This window comes from Podarcis melisellensis, assembly GCF_964234715.1.
Source record: "Podarcis melisellensis genome assembly, chromosome: 18".
Classification (NCBI taxonomy): domain Eukaryota; kingdom Metazoa; phylum Chordata; class Lepidosauria; order Squamata; family Lacertidae; genus Podarcis; species Podarcis melisellensis.
Window position 1 is genome coordinate 4,056,076 of NC_138536.1, and position 21,898 is coordinate 4,077,973.

The 21,898-nt window shown below is 49.2% G+C and overlaps 1 protein-coding gene across 3 annotated transcripts in view; it reads left to right on the forward strand.

Moving 5' to 3' along the window:
- The first annotated feature begins 716 nt into the window (after nucleotides 1-716).
- The window catches only part of SBNO2 (strawberry notch homolog 2), a 109,704-nt gene continuing 88,522 nt past the window's right edge, over nucleotides 717-21,898 (forward strand). The window contains exons 1-2 of one of the 3 annotated variants that reach the window (XM_081895378.1): nucleotides 732-872; nucleotides 4,547-4,881. The gene's annotated coding sequence lies outside the window, so the exon portion shown is untranslated. Of the gene's footprint in view, nucleotides 873-4,546; nucleotides 4,882-21,898 lie in introns of all 3 variants that reach the window. The other 2 variants (XM_081895379.1, XM_081895380.1) reach the window with 2 other exon arrangements.

Below are 21,898 nucleotides of genomic sequence, written 5' to 3' on the forward strand. Positions count from 1 at the left end.
ATTGATCTACTTGCACTTCGATTTGCTTTCAAACTGCTAGGTGGGCAGGAGCAGGGACTGAGCAACGGGAGCTCACCCTGTCACGGGGATTCAAACCGCCAACCTTCTGATCAGCAAGCCCGAGGCTCTGTGGTTTACACCACAGCGCCACCCGTGTCCCTATTATGGAATAGGACACCCCTATTTTCATTGGAAAAATGTTGAAGCATATGTAAGGAGAAACGTGCCGGTAGGATCCTGGCCCACACTCTACTTGGCCCCCAACTCTCAAATGAGGGCAGCAGCCTCAGAGAACCACAGACAAAAGTCCCATGCCATTATAGAATCACAGAATTGGAGAGTTGGAAGGGACTATGGGGAGCATCTCGTCCAGCCCTCTGCAATGCAGGAATATTTTGCCCAACGTTTACAAAAGAGGGGATTCTAAATACAGTGGTACCTCGGGTTACAGACGCTTCAGGTTACAGACTCTGCTAACCCAGAAATAGTGCTTCAGGTTAAGAACTTTGCTTCAGGATGAGAACAGAAATTGTGCTCCGGCGGCGCGGCGGCAGCAGGAGGCCCCATGAGCTAAAGTGGTGCTTCAGGTTAAGAACAGTTTCAGGTTAAGTACGGACCTCTGGAACGAATTAAGTACTTAACCCGAGGTACCACTGTATTCAAATAAAATAAAATAATGTCAACAATAATAAAAGACTACTGTCTCCTTCTGTAGCTTCTGCCACTTCCTACTGCAGCTTCAGGGCTGACAAAGGAGAAAGTGAAACTAGATAGTCCGGTGAAGAATTCTGACTTTGTGTGGAGAGTAAACAAGAGGCTACTTCTGGATCCTCACCTCGGAAGGAGCAGGTCAGAGAAGCCAGACTTCCAAGGTAAGGGCAGAGATCAGATCAGGGATGGTTTAAGACCCCCTAGTAATGGGAAGGGACGTGGGTGGCGCTGTGGTCTAAACCACAGAGCCTAGGACTTGCCGATCAGAAGGTCAGCGGCTCGGTCCCTGCTCCTGCCAACCTAGCAGTTTGAAAGCACCTCAAAGTGCAAGTAGATAAATAGGCACCCCTCCGGCAGGAAGGTAAACGGTGTTTCCGTGTGCTGCTCTGGTTTGCCAGAAGCGGCTTAGTCATGCTGGCCACATGACCCGGAAGCTGTTCGCCGGCTCCGTCAGCCAGTAAAGCGAGATGAGCGCTGCAACCCCAGAGTCGGCCACGACTGGACCTAATAGTCAGGGGTCCCTTTACCTCTTAGTAATGGGAAGTAGGACGGGATCTACTTAGAGGTCTCTGGAGGATCATAGTTCAGTGGGAGGACACCAGCCTGGAATGCAGAAGGATTCAGGCAGAAGGACCCAGCCATGCTTAATTTATGCAGACTCATTGTTATTGTTTTTTAACCTCTCTGTCAGTATGCACAACACTTTAACGACCCATTGTATAATGAAATAGATAAATAGCAAACTATAAATAATAATAAAATAGCAATAAATAATCCACCAACAAGTTAACTTTATTTATTTATATTCATTTATGTACAGTATTTATGGCCCACGCTTCAGTGGATGTTTTCAATCCCCGACAGGGGAAGTAATAAAAATAAATGGAGAAAAACAATAGTTACAAAACTTCACAAACCCACACAGACGGGCCCATTAAACGACAAATTAACAATTCTGTCCTAAGGAAAACTGCAAGGATAAAAATTTAAATGTCCAATTTAACTTGGGTGAAAGACAAACACAAGACATTGTAATAAATTTAGTAGTAAAAACAATACAAAATGATTAAACAGCCAATCGTAACAATTCAGTTTTTAATTTATGGCAACAACATGCCTACTGCTGTTGCTATATGCATAATAATAATAATAATAATAATAATAATAATAATGTCAATCAGTTGGAATGAATTAATCAGAATGAAATGATTAATGAACTAAGGTTTGTTTAACTATTTGGCAAGCCTGGGAAAAAGCCTGGATGTTGTTGTTTTTGTATGTTGTTGTTGTTCCTGCTTTCTATACATTTTAAAGAACGGGCAAGCTACGAAAACCAAAACACAACTTTAATATGAAAACACAATTAAATTAGAAACAGGTTAAGGCCATTTAAAATTGCAAAGTGTATTATTATTACTGACTACTGTCGCTGCCTAGCTCCAAACAATTAAGAACAATTCCCTGCGTGCGTTCCCTAAGCTTCATTCCGCCCACTCCCCTCGACTCCCCCCCCATCCAGCTTAGCCACCCACTTCTATAAAGATAGCTAGATAGTAATAATGATAATAATAATAATAATTTATTACTTATACCCCACCCATCTGACTGAGTCTCCCCAGCCACTCGGGTCAGGAGCACATCCTTGTTCTCTACATCACTTCCCATGACCCTCGGTTATTTGACGGCTGGGATAGCTCAGCCGGTAAGAGCGTGAGACTCTGAATCTCAGGGTCGTGGGTTTGAGCCTCATGTTGGATTAAAAAAAAGATTCCTGCTATTGGATTACTGTATTTAGATTCCTGTTATCAGAGTATCTTTGGGATCACTTCTGCGAGACCACCTAAGCACCTCCCATCTGGCGCCCCGCCCCCAGTCTATTGCCAAAGGGGTCTCTCCAACTATAGAGATGGCACGTGGCGGAGAGATCGCCCCGGCCGGAAGGCGCACGTAGTCCACAGGGGCGGGGAAAATGGCCATCCTGAACTTCAGTTCCCATAATGCCTCGCAAGGGGTCTTCTGGCCAGGGCTGATGGGAGTTGGAGTTCAACCTGCGGGCTATTCCATCTATACTTGGGGTTTACCATATATAATCAGGCTTCCTCAAACTTGGCCCTCCAGATGTTTTTAGGCCTACAACTCCCATTATCCCCAGCTAGCAGGACCAGTGGTCAGGGATGATGGGAATTGTAGTCTCAAAACATCTGGAGTTTGAGGAAGCCTGTATAGAATAATAATGTAGATTATTACTCTATAACATATTATAGATATGTCGCCAGATGTCAAAGAAATAAACAACTACCTGACTTTTAGAAGACATCTGAAGGCAGCCATCTTTAGGGAAGCTTTTAATATTTGATGAATTATTGTATTTTAATATTTTGTTGGAAGCCCCACAGTCCCTGGGATAGGCAGGGTATGAATAAAATATTATTATTACTATTATTACATATTATTATCATTGCACACAAATCTAAAAAAGATATAACACAGAGATATACCTAACACACAAACAATCTCTCAAAGTACCTGTTGACGGCATTTTACCATTGCACTGTGGAGTGTATTAACTTATGGTCTGTGTGTGTGGTTTGGGAGCTGCACGGCCAGGGAAAAAACAATGCTGTCCAGGGTTGTAAAGACTGCAGAGAGAATAATTGAGAGCACTCTTCCCACCTTAGATCAAATCTATGCTGTCAGGTGCCATAAGAAAGCGGCAGAGATAGTGCAGGATAGTACGCACCCCGGAAATGATCTCTTTGAGCTTCTGCCTTCTGGAAGAAGGTATAGGGTTATAAAGACCAGGACTAGCCGCCTGAGAAACAGTTTCTACGCAAATACAATTCTGGCTCTAAACGCAGCATAAGGGGTCTCTAATGGGGTTTCAGAGGTTTTAGGGTGTTAGAAACAGGGTTTCAGAGTTTTTAGGGTTTTTTGAATGTTTTATGTACCGGTAGTTTTTCAATTTCATTGTTCTGCATGGGACAATCACAATAAAGATATTGTATATCGTATATCAGGGGTTAAACCACAGAGCCTAGGACTTTGTTTTTTAAGTGATGTATCATAGTACATATCTACATAGGACGTAGGACACGGGTGGCGCTGTGGGTTAAACCACAGAGCCTAGGACTTGCCGATCAGAAGGTCGGAGGTTCGAATCCCCGCCGGGTGAGCTCCCGTTGCTCGGTCCCTGCTCCTGCCAACCTAGCACGTCAGAGTGCAAGTAGATAAATAGGTACCGCTCTGGCGGGAAGGTAAACGGCGTTTCCGTGCGCTGCTCTGGTTCGCCAGAAGCGGCTTAGTCCTGCTGGCCACATGACCCGGAAGCTGTACGCCGGCTCTCTCAGCCAATAGAGCGAGATGAGCGCCACAACCCCAGAGTCAGCCACGACTGGACCTAATGGTCAGGGGTCCCTTTACCTTTTAAATATTTTGCTGGAAGCCGTCCAGAGTGGCTGCGGAAAGCCAGCCAGATGGGTGGGGTATAAATAAAATATTATTATTATTATTACTATTATTACGTATTAATATTATAGCACACAAATCTACAAAAGATAGAGATATACATAACATACAAATATAGAGGAATTTTGAATATATTATAAAAAGTATTAAAATCACAACAACGTAGATAAAAAAAATACAATATATATTGAAAAGAAAAATAGAATATATATTGAAAGTACTGTATATTATAAAAGGTATTAAAGTCACAACAACGTAGATAAATAAAAAAAATACAGTATATATTGAAAGTACTGTATTGAAAGTACTGGGGTAACAATACCCCAGCGCGACTTTAACACTGCATATTTATTTATTTTAAAAAACCCAGCCCCTCCCGCCTCCCCCAGCTTCCTCCTAAGTAGGAGAAGCCACAGAATGTCCTGAGAAGCGAGGGAGGGAACCCGGAAGTGTCGTCACAGCTCGGCGGCTCCTCCCTCCCGCCCTCTTTTTCCGGGCCGGAAGTCCGCGCCCGCCTCCTCCAAGATGGCGAACCCGGAAGTCGGCGAGAGCCCGAGCCAGCCAGCCGAGGGGAGCCGGGAGCCCTGAGCTCGGGCTGAAGCGGCGGCAGCAGCGGCCGCCCGGCCTGGCCCCTCGCCTCCGTCCCTCCCTCCCCGCCCGCCGGCCTTCACGCACGTTAGTCGGGAGGAGGAGGGCGAAGTCAAGGTGAGAGCGACCCCCTCCCCTCCCCCATGACCCCTCCCACTACAGTGACGTCAGCAACGCCCCCTCAAGCCAGCCCCCCCACCTGCCCGCTCCCTGCGCCCCTTCCAGCTGAGCTGCTCCCCTTTCCCTCCCTCCCCAAGCTCCTCCCCTTCAGCGACGTCACTACAATACCCCCCCAAGTTCAGCCTCCTCAACCCCCAACTTGTATTGGGGAGGGGGTGTCTGTCCTCCCCTGCTTGCCCCCCTTTCCCCAAATCCTAGTCCTCTCTCGGGTCCCATGGGGAGGGGATGGAAGGCAGCCCCCCTCGTTTCCCCTTCTCCCCCCCCCACAACTCCTCTTTTTGGGGGGGGTGTTATTTCAAGGAGGGAGCAATTTGGGGGTTGTATTTTTGGGGGGGTATAGGGGAGCCCAAGGAGAGTCCCTCGCCGAAAGGTGGATTGGTTTTGAGTTGGTGGGGCCATTCTCCTAAGGCTTTCTGCTTTCCCAATGGGAAGGGTGGGATGAGTTCATTCCCCAAAGGTGTGTGAGAGAGACACCCCCCCCATTTGCACTGTAACTTTAACCGTGGGGGGGGGGCTTTACCTGTTACCTGACTCTAAAGCAATCCGTCCCACTTTAAACAGCCGCTACTTCCCTGCTCCCTCCCCCAAAAGAGTCAAGAGCTGTACTTTGATAAGGGTGCCGAGAGTTGTTAGGGGACCCGGTCTCTCCCCATGTGGTGCTATGGTTCCCAAAGCTCCCTGAGAAGTGGGGTGTATTGTTAAACCTTTGTAGTTTTGTTGGGGGGTCGCCCGTCGTGAACTCCAGCTTCCAGGAGCTCCCCGTGGAGGAAGCTGGGACGGTTTACAGCGGGATGATACCGCTTCTATGGTTGTTCCGGCCAGTAGATGGTGTTGTGGTGGCAGGAGGGTCGAGCTGGAGAAGTTTTATTCTACCTCTCCACAAATTTTCACTGGCTTCTGTTCACTAATCCAGCACCCCCTGTGTTTCATTTGTGTGTGTGTTCCTTCCTACTTCCCCTTGTGGTTCCCTCCGTTTCCTTGCTTCTCCCCAAATTGGGGGTGACTGGTGGTTGAGGGACCTCCGTGGAGGACTTGGAGGATAAAGCTGCTTCTTCGGAAATCGAATACACACCTGTCGGTGCGCGTTGTTACATCATATATATGTGTTTTTTAAAAGCAAAGAACTCTGCTTCGACAGAGGGGTTGGGAAGCTAAAGCGGGGTCTTAACTAGTTCAACAACCCCTCCAGTACAGTGGTACCTTGGGTTAAGTACTTAATTCGTTCCGGAGGTCCGTACTTAACCTGAAACTGTTCTTAACCTGAAGCACCACTTTAGCTAACGGGGCCTCCTGCTGCCGCCTTGCTGCCAGAGCACAATTTCTGTTCTCATCCTGAAGCAAAGTTCTTAACCTGAGGCAATATTTCTGGGTTAGTGGAGTCTGTAACCTGAAGCGTATGTAACCCAAGGTACCACTGTAATTGGAATGGGAGGGGCAACTCTAGAATTCTAGAATTGTAGAGTTGGGTCATCTAATTCAACCCCCCCCCCCCCGGCAATACAGGAATGTGAACTTACTTCCTCCCCTCCATCCCATTTCTTTCTCCCTACTCATCCTTCAACCCCTCTTTGACTTATTGGTCATCGGCCAGACAGAGAGACCTTCCGCAAATCTTATCTCTGAGCCCTTCCGGCCTGCGCTTTGTTTTTCTCCCCTCTCCAGACTCCTGTATGCGGGGGGGGGGGGGCTTCTCCTTCAGAAGGACAGAGCACCCTCTTCTCTAATGGTTCTGTCACCCTCTGCATCCTGACCTCCCTCGTCCATGCTGTGGACGAGGAGGGGGCAGATTCCCTTGGCTGTATCGCTTCCTCTTGTTCCCCGATCGCAAGAAGATGTACAGGAGAAGATGGACTTTTCTCCTCTCTCTCTTCTGTGATTCATCCACTTACTTATAGTGTTCCTGGAAGCAGACCTCTGACCCTGTCCTGGTTATCGCTGTCCTGAAGGAAGCGCAGTTCCTCCCACCTGTTGAGTGGTTTCTCAGCAGGGGTGTGTTCTTTATGAGGGCGGACCAATTGCCCAAATGTCCCTTTTCCGCACGCTGGGACAGAGACCACTCAAAATACAAGCCGTTCCTTTTCTTTAAAATAAAAAATCCTTGTTAAGCTTCCAGTCCTCAGGCCAAAGGGTTGGAGGGTTCAGCACTTTTGCCCTTCGGGTCTTGAGGCCTGGCCCCCTCCCTCCTCTGCTGATCAGAGTTCTCACTGGGGCAGCTTCTCCTTAATGACGGCCAGCTTCCTTGGTCCCATGGAAATAGGTCCCCCTGTTTGCCCGTACTGTGGTACCTCAGGTTAAGAACTTTATTCGTTCTGGAGGTCTGTTCTTAACCTGAAACTGTTCTTAACCTGAAGCACCGCTTATCTAATGGGGCCTCCCACTGCTGCCGTGCCGCTGCTGCACGATTTCTGTTCTCATCCTGAAGCAAAGTTCTTAACCCGAGGTACTATTTCTGGGTTAGTGGAGTCTGTAACCTGAAGCGTATGTAACCCGAAGCGTATGTAACCCGAGGTACCACTGTACTTGGCCTGGCCCCGAGTTTCTGGAAGCTAGCTGGACAGGGGAAGGAGTTTGCGTTGTCTTCAAAGACTTGTGCATGGGGCTGGCCTGCCTCCGAGGAGTCCCCGTTCCGCCTGTCAGAATAGCGAAGATACCACTTCTTCTTCCTTAAAGAAACACTAGACTCTTCTTTCTTGCGGCTGTTCCTTCCCCTCGGCTACTTCCTCCTCCAAGAGAAGGCTGTAGTTCTGCGGCAGAGCACCTGTGCTGCATGTAGAAGACAGGGCTGCTTGAAGCTGACTTAGTGTTCTTTGCACTGATCAGCTGTGGCGATGCTGGGGATTCAAACCTGGGACCACCTTCAAGCAAAGCTCAGGCCCTCCCACTCAACTGCACCCCTTGCCTCCACCTCGATAAGAGTTAGATTTGCCAGGAGGGTTTGCTCCCCACTGTACAGTACATACCGTATTTTTCGCTCTATAAGACGCACCAGACCACAAGACGTACCTAGTTTTTGGAGGAGGAAAACAAGAAAGAAAGAAAAATATTCTGAATCTCAGAAGCCAGAACAGCAAGAGGGATCGCTGCGCAGTGAAAGCAGCAATGCCTCTTGCTGTTCTGGCTTCTGGGATAGCTGCGCAGCCTGCATTCGCTCCATAAGACGCACACACATTTCCCCTTACTTTTTAGGAGGGAAAAGGGGAGTCTTATAGAGCAAAAAATATGGTACTTTCCTGTCGTTTCTCCCCTGCCCCATGGCTCCTCCCTTGAGGTCCTTTTTCCTTTCTTCCCCCTTTTTTGAAAGGTGGGGTGATTAATTGGTTGGAAATCTCCAATGAATGAGCGCCCCTGTAGTAAGCCCAGCTGTTCTGATTCATTTCCTGGAGCGCCTTCCTTAAAAGGAGCCCACAACACCCCCTCTGGCCAAGGGTGTGGCTGAGCCTTGCTAGCTGTCTGATGCCCTGAAGGCAGCTGGCTCTGGGGTGTGGCAGGCGAGCTCTTTCGAAAGCTGATTTGCCGTGTGCGGGGACACCAGGCGTGCCGCAAACTCCTGACCTCTTCCTGGGCTGTTGCGACACGCTTTGGCATCTGTGTGGCCCAGATTTTGAAACGGGGCCCGCTGACGTTCCTGAGTTGCGGGGGGTTGGGCTAGATGACCCGTGGGGTCCCTTCCAATGCTATGATTCTGGGAGGCTGCCCCAGTTTTGCCTTCCAGCCTGGAAGGCTTGCTCAGCTTCGTTACAACCGAGCCGTGTGGACAGCATCAGGAGGCACAGGAATATAGAAAGCTACAGATTGAAACCTCGGCAGGATTATTGTAATAACCTGCAGTTTCACAAGAGCATATGTTTAAAGAAGATGAATAAATGGAACAAACTAAGTTATTTTGGATATGCAGAAGGTATTAAGAAGTAAATTTAAGGAGCCTCAGAAAGTGGGGGAAGGAAGTCAGGTTTTGAAATGTCGAAATGATTGTAAAATCAGTCAAATGCATAAATCTGAAAAGTATGTAGGAATATAGAAAGCTGCCTAAGTGACGTGTGGCTGCCTCTTGTGGCAGTGAGTCCCTTAAGCTAATTAAGTTTAGTCTGAAGATGTACTTTTGCCTCTTTCTTATGGTTTCTTTCCTTCTGAGTTTCCTTGTATAGCTTGCTCTTCCTATATTTTAGGGGGTTGGACTAGATGACTCTGGATACCCCTTTCCAGCCCTGCAGTTCTATTATTCTGTGAGGTCAGGGCGGCATGCATGGTTTTCCCTGTACAATCCATGCACGGGGGAGATACCAAAGGGGGCCCTCTCTTTGGAGTAGGAATGAGGGCGTCTGCCAGCCCACTTGTGCTAACATTATCGTCTCAATGGGGATGGTGTTATAACTGGGGGGAGGGTATTGTTTATTTGGGGTGGGGCTGTTTTAAATTGTTCTTAAAGGTTAGTACAGTCATACTTTGGTTTTTGAACAACTTAGTTCTCGAACGTTTTGGCTCCCGAATGCCGCAAACCTCCCGGAAGTGAGTGTTCCAGTTTTCGAACGTTCTTTGGAACCCGAACGTCTAGCGGGGCTTCCGATTGGCTGCAAGAGCTTCCTGCAGCCAATCAGAAGCTGTGCTTTGGTTTCTGAACGTTTTGGAAGTCGAACGGACTTCTGGAACGGGTTCCGTTTGACTTCTGAGGTACAACTGTATTTTGCATTTTTTTTGGTTCTCTAAGGCTATACTACTACATCCTACTACTACATATACTACATCCTTTCAAATGCGTTTGTGGGATGGGGTTTGCTGTTGTTTTCATTTTGACCGTTCGCTTGTGTTTTGAACCACCCAGAGCTCTTGTGATGAAGGGCAGTAAATAAATCTTAATAATATCCTCCAAACAACCCTGCGAGGTAGGTTAGGCCGAGCGTAGGAAGCTGACCAAGGATTGCCCAGTGAGCAGAGTGGGATTGGAACTCGGGACCTCTGGGATATCATAAACGCTGACGGGTGTTTCTGAGCCTTCGCCCTTACTTCGACACGAAGGAACTTGCAGCCAGCCTCCTCCACGTAGCCAGGATTAGGTGCTGGGGTCCCTGTGGCTTCTCGTCAGGCTTGAACCCATTGTGCGTCTTCTTTAGAAAATCAAGTCATCACCTCTTATCTGACTCTTCTCCCTGCGAGGGTTTGACGCTGCTGTCAGCAAAACCAGCAAATCAGGCTCTGTTCTGCCCTAGGGCAGGGCACGGAGAAACCCTGGATTTTCCAGCAAACTATAGGCATGCCTCTTTTCTCTTGCCGGAGGGAGGCCTTCTCTGCACGACACTGGGAACTGAGTTTACCCGAGGTTTCTTTTCTTCACGGCACAGGGAGCCGAGCGCCTAGCTGCTGACAACTCCCCGGGAAGGTTTCGTTGCAAAAGAATAATTGAGGTGTGCGGAGGGGGACTCCTTTGAAGGTGGGTCAGGTGTGTTGAATGTTGACTTTGGCAAGGAGGCCCCGATACGCTCGGGAGAAGCTCTGAGCTGCCTGCCCCAACAGAAAATCAGGTTCCAGGAGGAGCGTCACGCGGGGAGGGATCCCTTGCGCCGTCGGGGCTCGCGGATCTCGGCGGCTGCGGGGATGTTTGGGCTCGGCGCGGCTTTCGTGAAACGGCCGGGGCAACCGAGGAAACAGACGGTATGCAGCTTTCTTTCAGGTCTTGGCAGGGGTTAGGACTCCTCGGTGGCGGGTTCTGGGGGTTCATCACCAGCTTTAAAATCCAGGCACCTTGGGAGCTTTTTCCGATGGGGACATAGGATGCTGCTTGCTGTTGAGCCAGAGCCGTTGGGTCTATTTGATTCAGTATTGTCTGCACTGACTGGCAGCGGCTCGCCAGGTCTTCATGCAGCAGGTTCTTTCCCCAGCCCTCCCGGGGAATTGAACCCGGGACCGTCTGCATTCAGAGCAGGCGGCCTGCCACGGAGCTGTAGAACGGAGCCAGACTCCAGTCCTTGTAGCTTTGAACGAAATAAATAGGAATGTCCTGCTGTATTGTTTTTAACACTCGATTGGGAGCCGCCCAGAGTGGCTGGGGAAACTCAGCCAGATGGGTGGGGTGTAAATAATAAATTATTCTTATTATTATCCTATCCCCCAAAGGAGAGTCATAGAATTGTAGCGTTGGAAGGGAACTCCAAGGCTCATCCAGACCAACCTCCTGAAATGCAGGAATCCTGTACTCGTTGTATACCTATGACTTTATTTCATCTGATCAATCCACTGCAATTATTAAATTTGCAGATGATACCACCACAATGGGTCTAGTTACAGGTGGAGATGAATCAGTGTATCGGGAGGAGGTTCAAAAAGTCTCCACATGGTGCCTAGAGAACAACTTGCACCTAAATAGGAGGAGGTGGTATTGGACTTTTGGAGGAAGAGAGGGGAACTAGCCCCGTTGTATATCGGGGGGGGGGGGGCTGTGTGGAGAGAGCCAGTGTGGTGCAGTGGTTAAGAGCGGTAGTCTCGTAATCTGGGGGACCAGGTTCGCGTCTCCGCTCCTCCACCTGCAGCTGCTGGGTGACCTTGGGCCAGTCACACTTCTCTGAAGTCTCTCAGCCCCACTCACCTCACAGAGTGTTTGTTGTGGGGGAGGAAGGGAAAGGAAAATGTTAGCCGCTTTGAGACTCCTTAAAGGGAGGGAAAGGCGGGATATCAAACCCAAACTCCTTCTTCTTCTTCTTCCTTTAAATTCCTGGGAGTTTACCTTAGTGAAGACCTCACTTGGAAATTCAATACAACCCAGGTGGTTAGGAAGACCTGACAGAGACTCCCATTTCCTCAGAGTCTTGCGAAAGGACAATGTCAAACAAAAATGCCACAATAGAAAGTGTCCTTTCATACTGTATTACAGTGTGGCACGCTGGTTTGACAGCCGCGGACAGGAAGTCCCTACAGAGGGTGGCGAATACAGCACATGACATCATGGGCTGTCCCCGGAGTTTGCTAGATGACATCGTGGGAGACCGCTGCCTCAGGAGAGCGAGGCAAATTCTTAGGGACGACTCACACCCTGGCCAGCACTTCTTTAATCTCCTACCTTCGGGAGCATAGTATAGTCAGCCGCGCCAACAGGTTAAAGAACAGTTTTTATCCGTGGGCTGTTGAATAGAAAAAAATAGTGGTGTAATTGACTTCTGACAAGCACACAGAGCGCAATCAGGACTGAGTATATGGGGGGGGGGCTTGTTTAATTTCACTGCACACAGGTGGTGTAGTGACAATAATTTATTATTATTTTGCTCAACACGGAGCTTGAACCCACTGAGATTAAGAGTCTCATGTTCTTAATATCATGGCACATCCAGCTCAGAAACATCTGTACCGACGGGATGCGACTCTCCAGGGTTTCAGGCAAGGGACCTGCATTTATATATGCGTTACGTCCTGCTGGCATCTGTCAGTCTCAAGAGACAGTGGCGCACAGCTCCGGGGGTGAAGTCAAACAGCTGTGCTGCTAGCAGCAATGACGTGATCTCCCTGTACAGTGGTACCTCTGGTTACGTACTTAATTCGTTCCGGAGGCCTGTTCTTAACCTGAAACTGTTCTTAACCTGAAGCACCACTCTAGCTAATGGGGCTTCCCACTGCTGCTGCGCCGCCGGAGCACGATTTCTGTTCTCATCCTGAAGCAAAGTTCTTAACCCAAGGTAACATTTCTGGGTTAGCGGAGTCTGTAACCTGAAGCGTATGTAACCAGAGCTGCCACTGTATTCAGTGCCCACCTGACTCTCTGTCATGGATACTTTAGTTGAGATCCCTGCATCGCAGGATATTGGACCAGATTATCCTCGGGGGGGGGGGTCCCTTCTAACTCCACAATTCTGTGGTCCTATGATTCTCATTCCCTGGCTTCATCCTGCTCTGTCTGCTGCGGTGACGGCATTTGCAACCGGAGCTCGAACGACGGAAAAGTTGAAGAGGCGGTGTGACAAAAGTTTGCAGAATCACGTAGGGCCGACCTCGCAGCCTTCCAGTGAAGCTGAGCGTTAGATGATTCAAGATGGGATATAAAAAGAAGTCTTCTTCATGCATCACAGAAATAAATTCTGGAACGCTCTCCTGCAGGAGGCAGCTGATGACCACCAACCCAGACGGCTTTGAAAGACGATTAGACAAAAAGAACGCCAAAGCTGAGGGAGTCTGGTGCTGATAAACCTTTTCTGGATTTCACATCTTGCATGATTTCTCCCCACCCCACAATCACAATGTTCTGTAAATGAAGGTACCAGCGGTCCAGTGTTAGAAACTCAGATCTATATATAAAATGCAATTGCCAAATGACACCTTAAACCTAGGTTAAGGTCGCACAACACAACAAAATGTCTAGGCACCGGGGGTTTTTGTGTGTGTGTGTAACGAAGTTTGTTGTTGTTTATTTCCTTTCTATATGTTTTAAAGAACAAATTGCAATGTGGTTTACAGCACTTTAGTAAAGGTAAAGGGACCCCTGACCATTAGGTCCAGTCGTGGCCAACTCTGGGGTTGCGGCGCTCATCTCGCTTTACTGGCCGAGGGAGCCGGCGTACACCTTCTGGATCATGTGGCCAGCAGGACCAAACCGCTTCTGGTGAACCAGAGCAGTGCACGGAAACACCGTTTAACAGCCTTTACCAAAGGTGTTGTGGGCTTTGAAGACACTCAAACTCAGGACAAGAGGGAGAAACGTGCTAAGAGGAAGGCACGCTTGACAAACCCTCACCGGGATCAACTCCCACCCGGAGACCTACGTCCCCACTGTGGAAGGACGTGGGGATCCAGAATTGGCCTCCACAGTCACTTACGGGCTCACTGTTAAGACCATGTTCATGGAAGACAATCTTACTCGGCTATGAGGGATCACCAAAGTAGAAGAAAAAGAAGCATGGGAAATGAGCTTTGCGTGAAAAACGAACTTGGCGTGAGAACCCGCTGGCTGGGCGATAAAACTTAAGTGCCCCGTCTTCGGATAAAGCTCACCCCCCTGTGACTTTTAGCACCCGGTGTATTGACATTTGCGTTAACAAAGAAAAGTGCGGGGGTGGGGGCGTCTCGGATTTACGCTGCTGCTAAAAGGCATGGAATCTTGGGCTTGGGTGCCTGCGGATGGGAACCCTGACAAGAAAGCGATGCCTGTGGACTTGGTCTTGCAAGGGATCTGCTTGTTACGTAGGAATCGGGGTGGATAAAAATCAATGACTTAAAATAAAATAAAATTGGATTTTAAAAAAAATTAAATCAGATTTTTTTTACTTAAATCAGATTTTTAAAATAAAATGCCTTTGGAGGAAAAACCTTTCTAAAGATAGTTTTCTATTTAAGTTACATTGTCGTCAAAAGGCTATTCATCAGGAAATAAGGATTTAAAAAAAGTTTTTCATGTGTGCTGAAACTCAGTCTTAAGGTGTGTGGTTTTTTTAATTGTCTAACCACATCAGTTAACAAACATGGATACATATGCTATAATGTTATTGTTTTAGTTAAATAAATTGTTTAAATTGTTGTTAAGAAAATGATTATTTTTCTCCTTTCAATAAAGCACAGCAGAAATGTTGTCCAAATATAAACAGTTAACTTATTAAACCTCACAATGGTTTCTTAATAGTATATAACCAAATCAGTGATTTTCGATATAACTGTAAAAGCTACTCTGAAAATTTATTATTCCAAAAATGAAACATTCACCTGGTTGTAAATATTAAGATGATGCCAGTAAGAATGAGTCTTTCTGTAAAAAAAAAAAACAGATTTAAATCAAGTCTTACTGACTAGCCATTTAAATCTTGTTTTAAATCAAATCCACCCTGGTAGGAATCCTCTAGGTGCGAACCTTCCATCGTCTGCTAACTGATGTAGGGCATTTGTAGGGTGCAGGGAAGCAGCTTTTGCTCCGGGTGTTCTGCTTTGTGTTTGCGCGACCGAAACAGAGAACAAGGACTGGATAAGCAAAGGTGATCGGGTACTCGATGGGAAACACCAGATGGGGTGTGGTCCGGCGGGGGCTGACTCACTGGAACGGAATTCTCCTCCCACCATGGCCTAATCCTGGAAAGTTGCGGGCACCTCTTGATGTGGCTGATTGGCAGCGAGATCAGGGCAGGCAGGAGGAAGTGTGCTTTTAAAATAACCAACAATTAACTGACGGGGGTTGGCTGCCAGGGCATGTTTGCGATTGTCACTACCTTAGATGACTTTTCTCAAACAGCGAGAGAGAAAGGAACGGGCCAATTCGTGGTGGTCTCCTCTGGTGCCATTGGCGGTGTTAGAAACTCAGGTATACAAGCTAGGCGCCAAATGGCTCCTTAAATCAGGGTTGTGGTCGCCAAAATGTTGCATCAAGTAAAACAAGGGTCTTATTTTTCAAAGGATGGACTGACTACGATGGATTCTCAGTTAAACATCCGGCTTAACTGCATCCCAGCTCCTGCCAACCTAGCAGTTTGAAAGCACGCCAGGGCAAGTAGATAAATAGGTACCACTGCGGCGGGAAGGTAAACGGCGTTTCCATGCGCTCTGGTTTCCCACAGCCTTACAATGCAGGAGCATCCCTGGCAGATGACCCCCCCCCCCGCCTCTGGTCTGATCCAGCACATTCTCTCTCCTTTCGAAACACTTTCTTCCCCCTTTATTTTTGCTTATCAGCTGGCGGGAAGGGAGTAGCAAGCAGTGGGTTTTCACGGTTGAGGAAGTGGTTTTTCGTTCGGAGCAGCTGGGCGGGAGGGCAGATCTTTTGGCTCGCATGTTAAAAAGGAGCGTTTTCCCCTCCGCTTCCGGCGCACCTGCGTCTGTGGGAAGCGCCGTGGGTTCCCCTGGGTCTGCAAGATGGGCATTGGGGCAGTTCGGCGCCATAGCGGTGCTTGTCCACAGCTCTTTGGAAAGTCGTGGCCGGAAACCTTGGGGCCAAGGAGGTTACCCGGGGATGGGCCTTAGGCCCACTGGCAGAGTGCCTGCTTCGAAAGCCAAGGGCCCTCTGATTCCATCTCAAGCTAAGCACAGAAAGGGGATAGACTTCTCTCTGCCTGAGGCCCTAAAGGTAAAGGAACCCCTGACCATTAGGTCCAGTCGTGACCGACTCTGGGGTTGCGGCGCTCATCTTTGCTTTATTGGCCGAGGGAGCCGGCATACAGCTTCTGGGTATGTGGCCAGCATGACTAAGCCACTTCTGGCGAACCAGAGCAGCGCACGGAAACGCTGTTTACCTTCCCGCCGGAATGGTACCTATTTATCTACTTGCACTTTGACATGCTTTCGAACTGCTAGGTTGGCAGGAGCAGGGACCGAGCAACGGGAGCTCACCCCGTCGCAGGGATTCGAACCGCCGACCTTCTGATCGGCAAGTCCTAGGCTCTGTGGTTTAACCCACAGCGCCACCCGCATCCCTGCCTGAGGCCCTAGAGAGAGTTAAACTGCAGAACTCCCTCCCACTGGACGCAATGGTGACCGCCAATTTGAGTGGCTTTAAAAGAAGATTGGGCAAATTCATGGAGGAGAGGAGGGCTATCAAGGGCTGCTTGCCACTCTGTCTGTGCTCTGTCTCTGCCTTCGAGAGTGGTTTGGGTTCCCGGTTGCTGGAAACCCCAGGAGAGGAGAGTGTTTCTCTCGTGCCCAGATTGTGCTCATTGGTTCCCCCAAAATGGCATCAAAGCTCGCCAAGTCCAACTGTGCTGCCCGGTGCAGGAAATCCACTGGCGCAGTATTCCTGATCAGGAGCCATTCAGCTAGCGACTATTTTTAAAGAGAGCTGGGTTTTCCAGGAAGTTGGATCTCATCGCCCAGGAACGCATCCTGCGGGTTTTCTGTCCTGACATGGAATCGGTAGTCACAGCCAGTCAGAGATGTGTGGCTACGACATCCCAGATAAGATCTGACTGCCGGCCGTACTTATCAGCCAGCGGAAATCTTCCCGGAGGCTCTGTGTCATCCGAGGCTGGGTCGCGGAGTTTGCAAATGCCATTTTGCATCTTCGCGGGACCTCTGGTAGAAACTCACGAAAGAGCAAAAAGCTCATCCTTGAGCCGCTAATCTGGAATCAAGCAGCGGCGAGCCAGCGAACCTTTACGCTGGTAAAAAAAATTGCTCTTCTGCAAATGGAGAAGTTGCCTTGAGGAAGTCAGAGTTAAAAGGCTTGCCATGTTTGAAAGTTGCTTGCCTGCTCGTCGTTTTTTCCTAGCGTTTTTGGAGTTTGGAGAGGCAGCCTGTGTGGTTTTTCCTCTGCCGTCAAATTTCGAGTGGAAATCTGGTTGCTGATCTCCTGGCTGGTTGGCTTAAAACAGGCCTAGGCAAACTCGGCCCTCCAGATGTTTTGGGGCTACAACTCCCATCATCCCTAGCTAACAGGACCAGTGGCCAGGGATGATGGGAACTGTAGTCTCAAAACATCGGGATGGCCGAGTTTGTTTATTGAAGAGTATTGTGTTGGTGAGCGATTCTCCTAGGTTCCTCTACTGACAGGGCCAGGGAGATGCAGACGTTTTTTCCTAGCGTTTTTGGAGTTTGGAGAGGAGCCTCTGTGGTTTTTCCTCTGCCGTCAAATTTTGAGTGGAAATCTGGTTGCTGATCTCCTGGCTGGTTGGCTTAAAACAGGCCTAGGCAAACTCGGCCCTCCAGATGTTTTGGAGCTACAACTCCCATCATCCCTAGCTAACAGGACCAGTGGTCAGGGATGATGGGAACTGTAGTCTCAAAACATCGGGAGGGCCGAGTTTGTATATTGAAGAGTATTGTGTTGGTGAGCGATTCTCCTAGGTTCCTCTACTGACAGGGCCAGGGAGATGCAGGCACAGAGACCTTTTCCTGAAGCTGCTTTCTCAGCAAAAGGAGCGACCGGTGTGAGCTTGTAGCAGATGAGGACATTGTTGGCAGCGCTTGTAGGCTTGGGCACCGGTTGGTGACGGGTAAAAGCCACGTTGCCAATTGAGGTTGCTCCTTTGCCCTTTGTACGGGATTTAGAAAAGGGAGCACCCTCCTCATAGAATCACGGGATCTTAGCATTGGAAGGGGACCCCAGAGGGTCATCCAGTCTACCCCCTGCAATGCAGGGATCCCAGCAAAAGGACAGACGGCCACCCAACCTCTGCTTGCAACCTTTCGAGGGCATCCGTTCCGCCACTGAGCAGCTGTTGCCGCCTGAAAGTTCCTCTTAACGTTTATCCTTATATCCTGACCTATGAATTCTTAGTCGCCCTCCCTGCAGACGCAGTTCTTAGCTGCAACGTATTATGCTTTTATTGCGTCTGTTTCATGGTTTATTGATTGCCCCCCCCTTTCATAAAAGTGTATTTTTAGTTGATTCAACCCACCCTGAGACTTCAGGTTGCACCAGAAGTAAAACGATTTAGGTCTGCCAGACTTCAGTGGAGACAAGAAGCTGCCTTCTCCCGGGTCAGATCAATGGTCCATATAGCTTGATATTGTCTGCACCGACTGGCAGCAGCAGCTTCCAGGCTTGTGGGTGTGGGGTGCGTTTCCCAGCCTTACCTGGGATTGAGCTATCGCGAATCGGACCCTGCGGACTTCTGCATGCAAAGCAGATGTTCCGGCACTGAGCAACGCTCCTTTCCCTAAAAACAAAGCAAGACGCTAGTCCTCATTACTCGGAATAAAGCACTGCTTTAAATAGGTACATAGAAAGATGCCTTGTGTTGAGTCAGAACTGGAGATGCCTGGGGTTTTGAACCCGGGGCTTTCTGTGTACGAAGCAGTGCTCTGTCACCGAGCCATGGCCCCTTCTACATAGCAGTGCGTGTGTGAACGCTCCCCCCTTCTTCCCATGTCCCCTGGATGGGCCTAACCAGCCTCTCCCAGACGGAAGCTAGAAAATGTTCAGTTGGGATTCCTACATGGTGCGGGTGGGATTTAGACTACAGTGGTACCTCAGGTTAAGTACTTAATTCGTTCCGGAGGTCTGTACTTAACCTGAAACCGTTCTTAACCTGAAGCACCACTTTAGCTAATGGGGCCCCCTGCTGCTGCCGCGCCGCCGGAGCACAATTTCTGTTCTCATCCTGAATCGAAGTTCTTAACCTGAAGCAGCACTAATTCTGGGTTAGCGGAGTCTGTAACCTGAAGCGTATGTAACCCGAGGTACCACTGTACATGACCCTCTTTGTTGACTTGGATGGAGAATAGAGAAGGTTTGTGTTTAGAAACTAGCCTTCTATACAAATGTGAGTTCTGCCTTCATTGCACCTACTCACTTTCCCCTCTGGCCCTGCCAGCCACTGGTATGTGGCCCCCTGGTCGGGAATTCAGCCCTCAGCCTGAGAAAAAGTCCCCCAACCTTGCTGTGCTCCCTGGCCTACCTCACAGGGTAGGCGACACACCTTGGAGGAAGGTTGGGGTATAAAAGAAGAAGAGATAAAGAGAAGGGGGTTGGGCTCGATGACCTCTGGGGGTCCCTGCCAACTCTGCAACTCTGTGATCCTCCAACAGGTGAGGCAAGTATTCCCTGCGCTGCGTACTGCTGGCGAAGCACTAAAACTCCAGTTTCCCGCCAACCGCGTTCTCCGAAACGGCACGGCCCCTGGGGGAAGAGCTGTACCACGTGCATTTTCAGAACGTATAAATCACTACTCCCCACCCTGACCCTTCGGGTTTGCAGCATGTTTTCTTTTTACCGCCGCTCTGCCTGTGGTCCCATCTATCAGAGCCGGCTGAGAGCTTATCAGCTGGGATAATTAAACGCTGCCTCTTTGGAAGCTGCTGGGCACCCCTCTAAACGCACACCGAATATTGCCCCAGAGGGATCATATTTCGGTGTGCCGGTTAGGGAACGCTGGCTCAGCAAGAGTCTCGCTGCTCGGGAGGCTGGCCGCTCCGTTCGCACGGCCGGAGAAACATTTCGGGCGTCCAGGAAGCGTCCCTGCAATCGTTCGGGGCGGCTAAAGCAAAAAGAGATTGCAGAGAGCTCCAGATTGCAGAGAACTGAGCAAAATGGCCAGAGTTTTCAAGCTTTTTGAGTCCACGGCTCCCTTGACCAAATGAGTTCTTTTCCTGCGACACCCCTGTGGAGCTCAGGAGCCCAGTTATGTCCCCCCTTCCCTGCAGAGCTGGCAGCCCCTCACCCTTTTCCGAACACCCTCCCTTGTGGAGTGTTCCCTCGGCCTCCTCTCCTCTCCCCTCTCCTTGGGAGTCCTCAGGGCAGCCGCTGCTGCTTCCCCGATCTCTGAGCTTTGCCCAAAGAGAGGTGTCTCCTTGCATTGCCCCACAGGGGCCTGGGGAGAGGATTTTCCCCAGCCTTAGTGGCCCATGGAGACTGGGCAGAGGTAAATGTGAGGCCAGCACCTTACCTTGGGGGGCAGCAGCGGGCGCTGCCGGGCCTGCTTGGCAGAAAGGCTCCAACTCGGCACTGGGCACTCAGCTCCCAGGCAGGCCTTGCACGCAGCAAGCACAAGAAACGCCACCATGGTGCCTGCCCGGCTGCCCGGCCTCCCACTTGTCTGCCCATTCCCAACAGCAAGGGCTGGCAGACTGGGCTCCCTCGCCCACTTGCTAGATAGATAGATAGATAGATAGATAGATAGATAGTTAGTTTATTACGGCCATAGGCCCATATTCAATACATCATACAGCAAAGCAGGTATAAGACAATAAAATTAATAAATTAAAATACGTTTAAATCAAGTACATCTCAAACCGTAAGTTTCTAAATTCCATTAAAATAAGAACAATATAGCGCTTAAAATATCAAATTATCAGTATAAATCAATATTATTTAGGCAAAATCAATAATCATAGAGTAATCCATTTCCCCTCTTATAAGCTAATACTGTTATCAGAAATCTGGCAACAGAAAGGGACCTACTCGGATCAGAATCTTGCAGTAAATGTATTAGCTGTATTTCCAAGGAGTCACCCGAGATTTCCAATAATAAAGGGGACAAAAATCTGATCCGAGAAACTGAATGTAGTGAACAACAGGATAGTATATGTTGTAAGGATTCCATAGATCTATTATCACATAACCACTTGCTTACTCCGAGGCTGCCTCAGCCCCTGGCACCCAGCACCCCTGGCCAGCCCCAGAGGCGCCATTCGCACGGGGATCTTGCAGCCAGGGCTGCTGCGACAACCAGCCATGCAAGCCTTTGGGTGGCAGAGATGCGAGAGGGCATCAGAGGAAGGAAAGAGGGACAGAGGCCAGTGTTGCCCGCGGCACCCCTGACCATCATTCTAGGCACCCCAGGGTGCCATGGCACAACGGTTGAAAGCCACTGGCCTACACGGTTCAGAGTGATGTTGGGGCAAGTGTGTCTGTGTGTCTGTAATAGTGGTGGCTGTGGATTGATGAAGATTTCCGCCCAGTGTGTGGCAGCTGCGAGGGAAAAAGGCAAATTCCACGCTAGGGATCATTAGGAAAGGAACTGAAAGTAAAAGCGCTGATGTCATTAATGCCCTCATACAAGCTTGTGGCGCAACCATGTTTGGAATGTTACGGGCCGTTCTGGTCGCCTCTCCTCAAAAGGGGTATTGCAGAGTCGGAAAAGGTTCCGAAAAGGGCAACCGAGGTTGCAGCGTTTGGGGCTTTGTAGGGCAAGGAAGACGTTTATAAAAGGGCATCCGATTTATTGGGACAGGTAAATGTCCTTTTTCACGCAGTGCAGAGTTAAACTGTGGAACTCCCTCCGCAGGAGGCAAGGAGAGCTGCCAACCTGAATGGCTTTAAAAGAGAATTGGGCAAATTCGTGGGGGAGAGAATTATTCAAACTGCATTTGGAGCGTAGAACGAAGTGATGGTTCTGTGCTGCGGACTCCTGGAAGCTCCCATGGCGAGCAAGACCTTTTCTCCAAGCGATCAGGCCTAGGGGATTAAGACAATGGGTTATTTTCTTTTTATTCCCTTTCCCCTCTGCCCCTAATGCTGACACGCTGCACACAGGAGCAAGCTCGCTAATGTCTCCTGTTGTCTTTGGCAAAGGTAGAATAAATGGCGTGGATTTGCTCGGCTCGCTTAAGCTGTGCAGGTCAA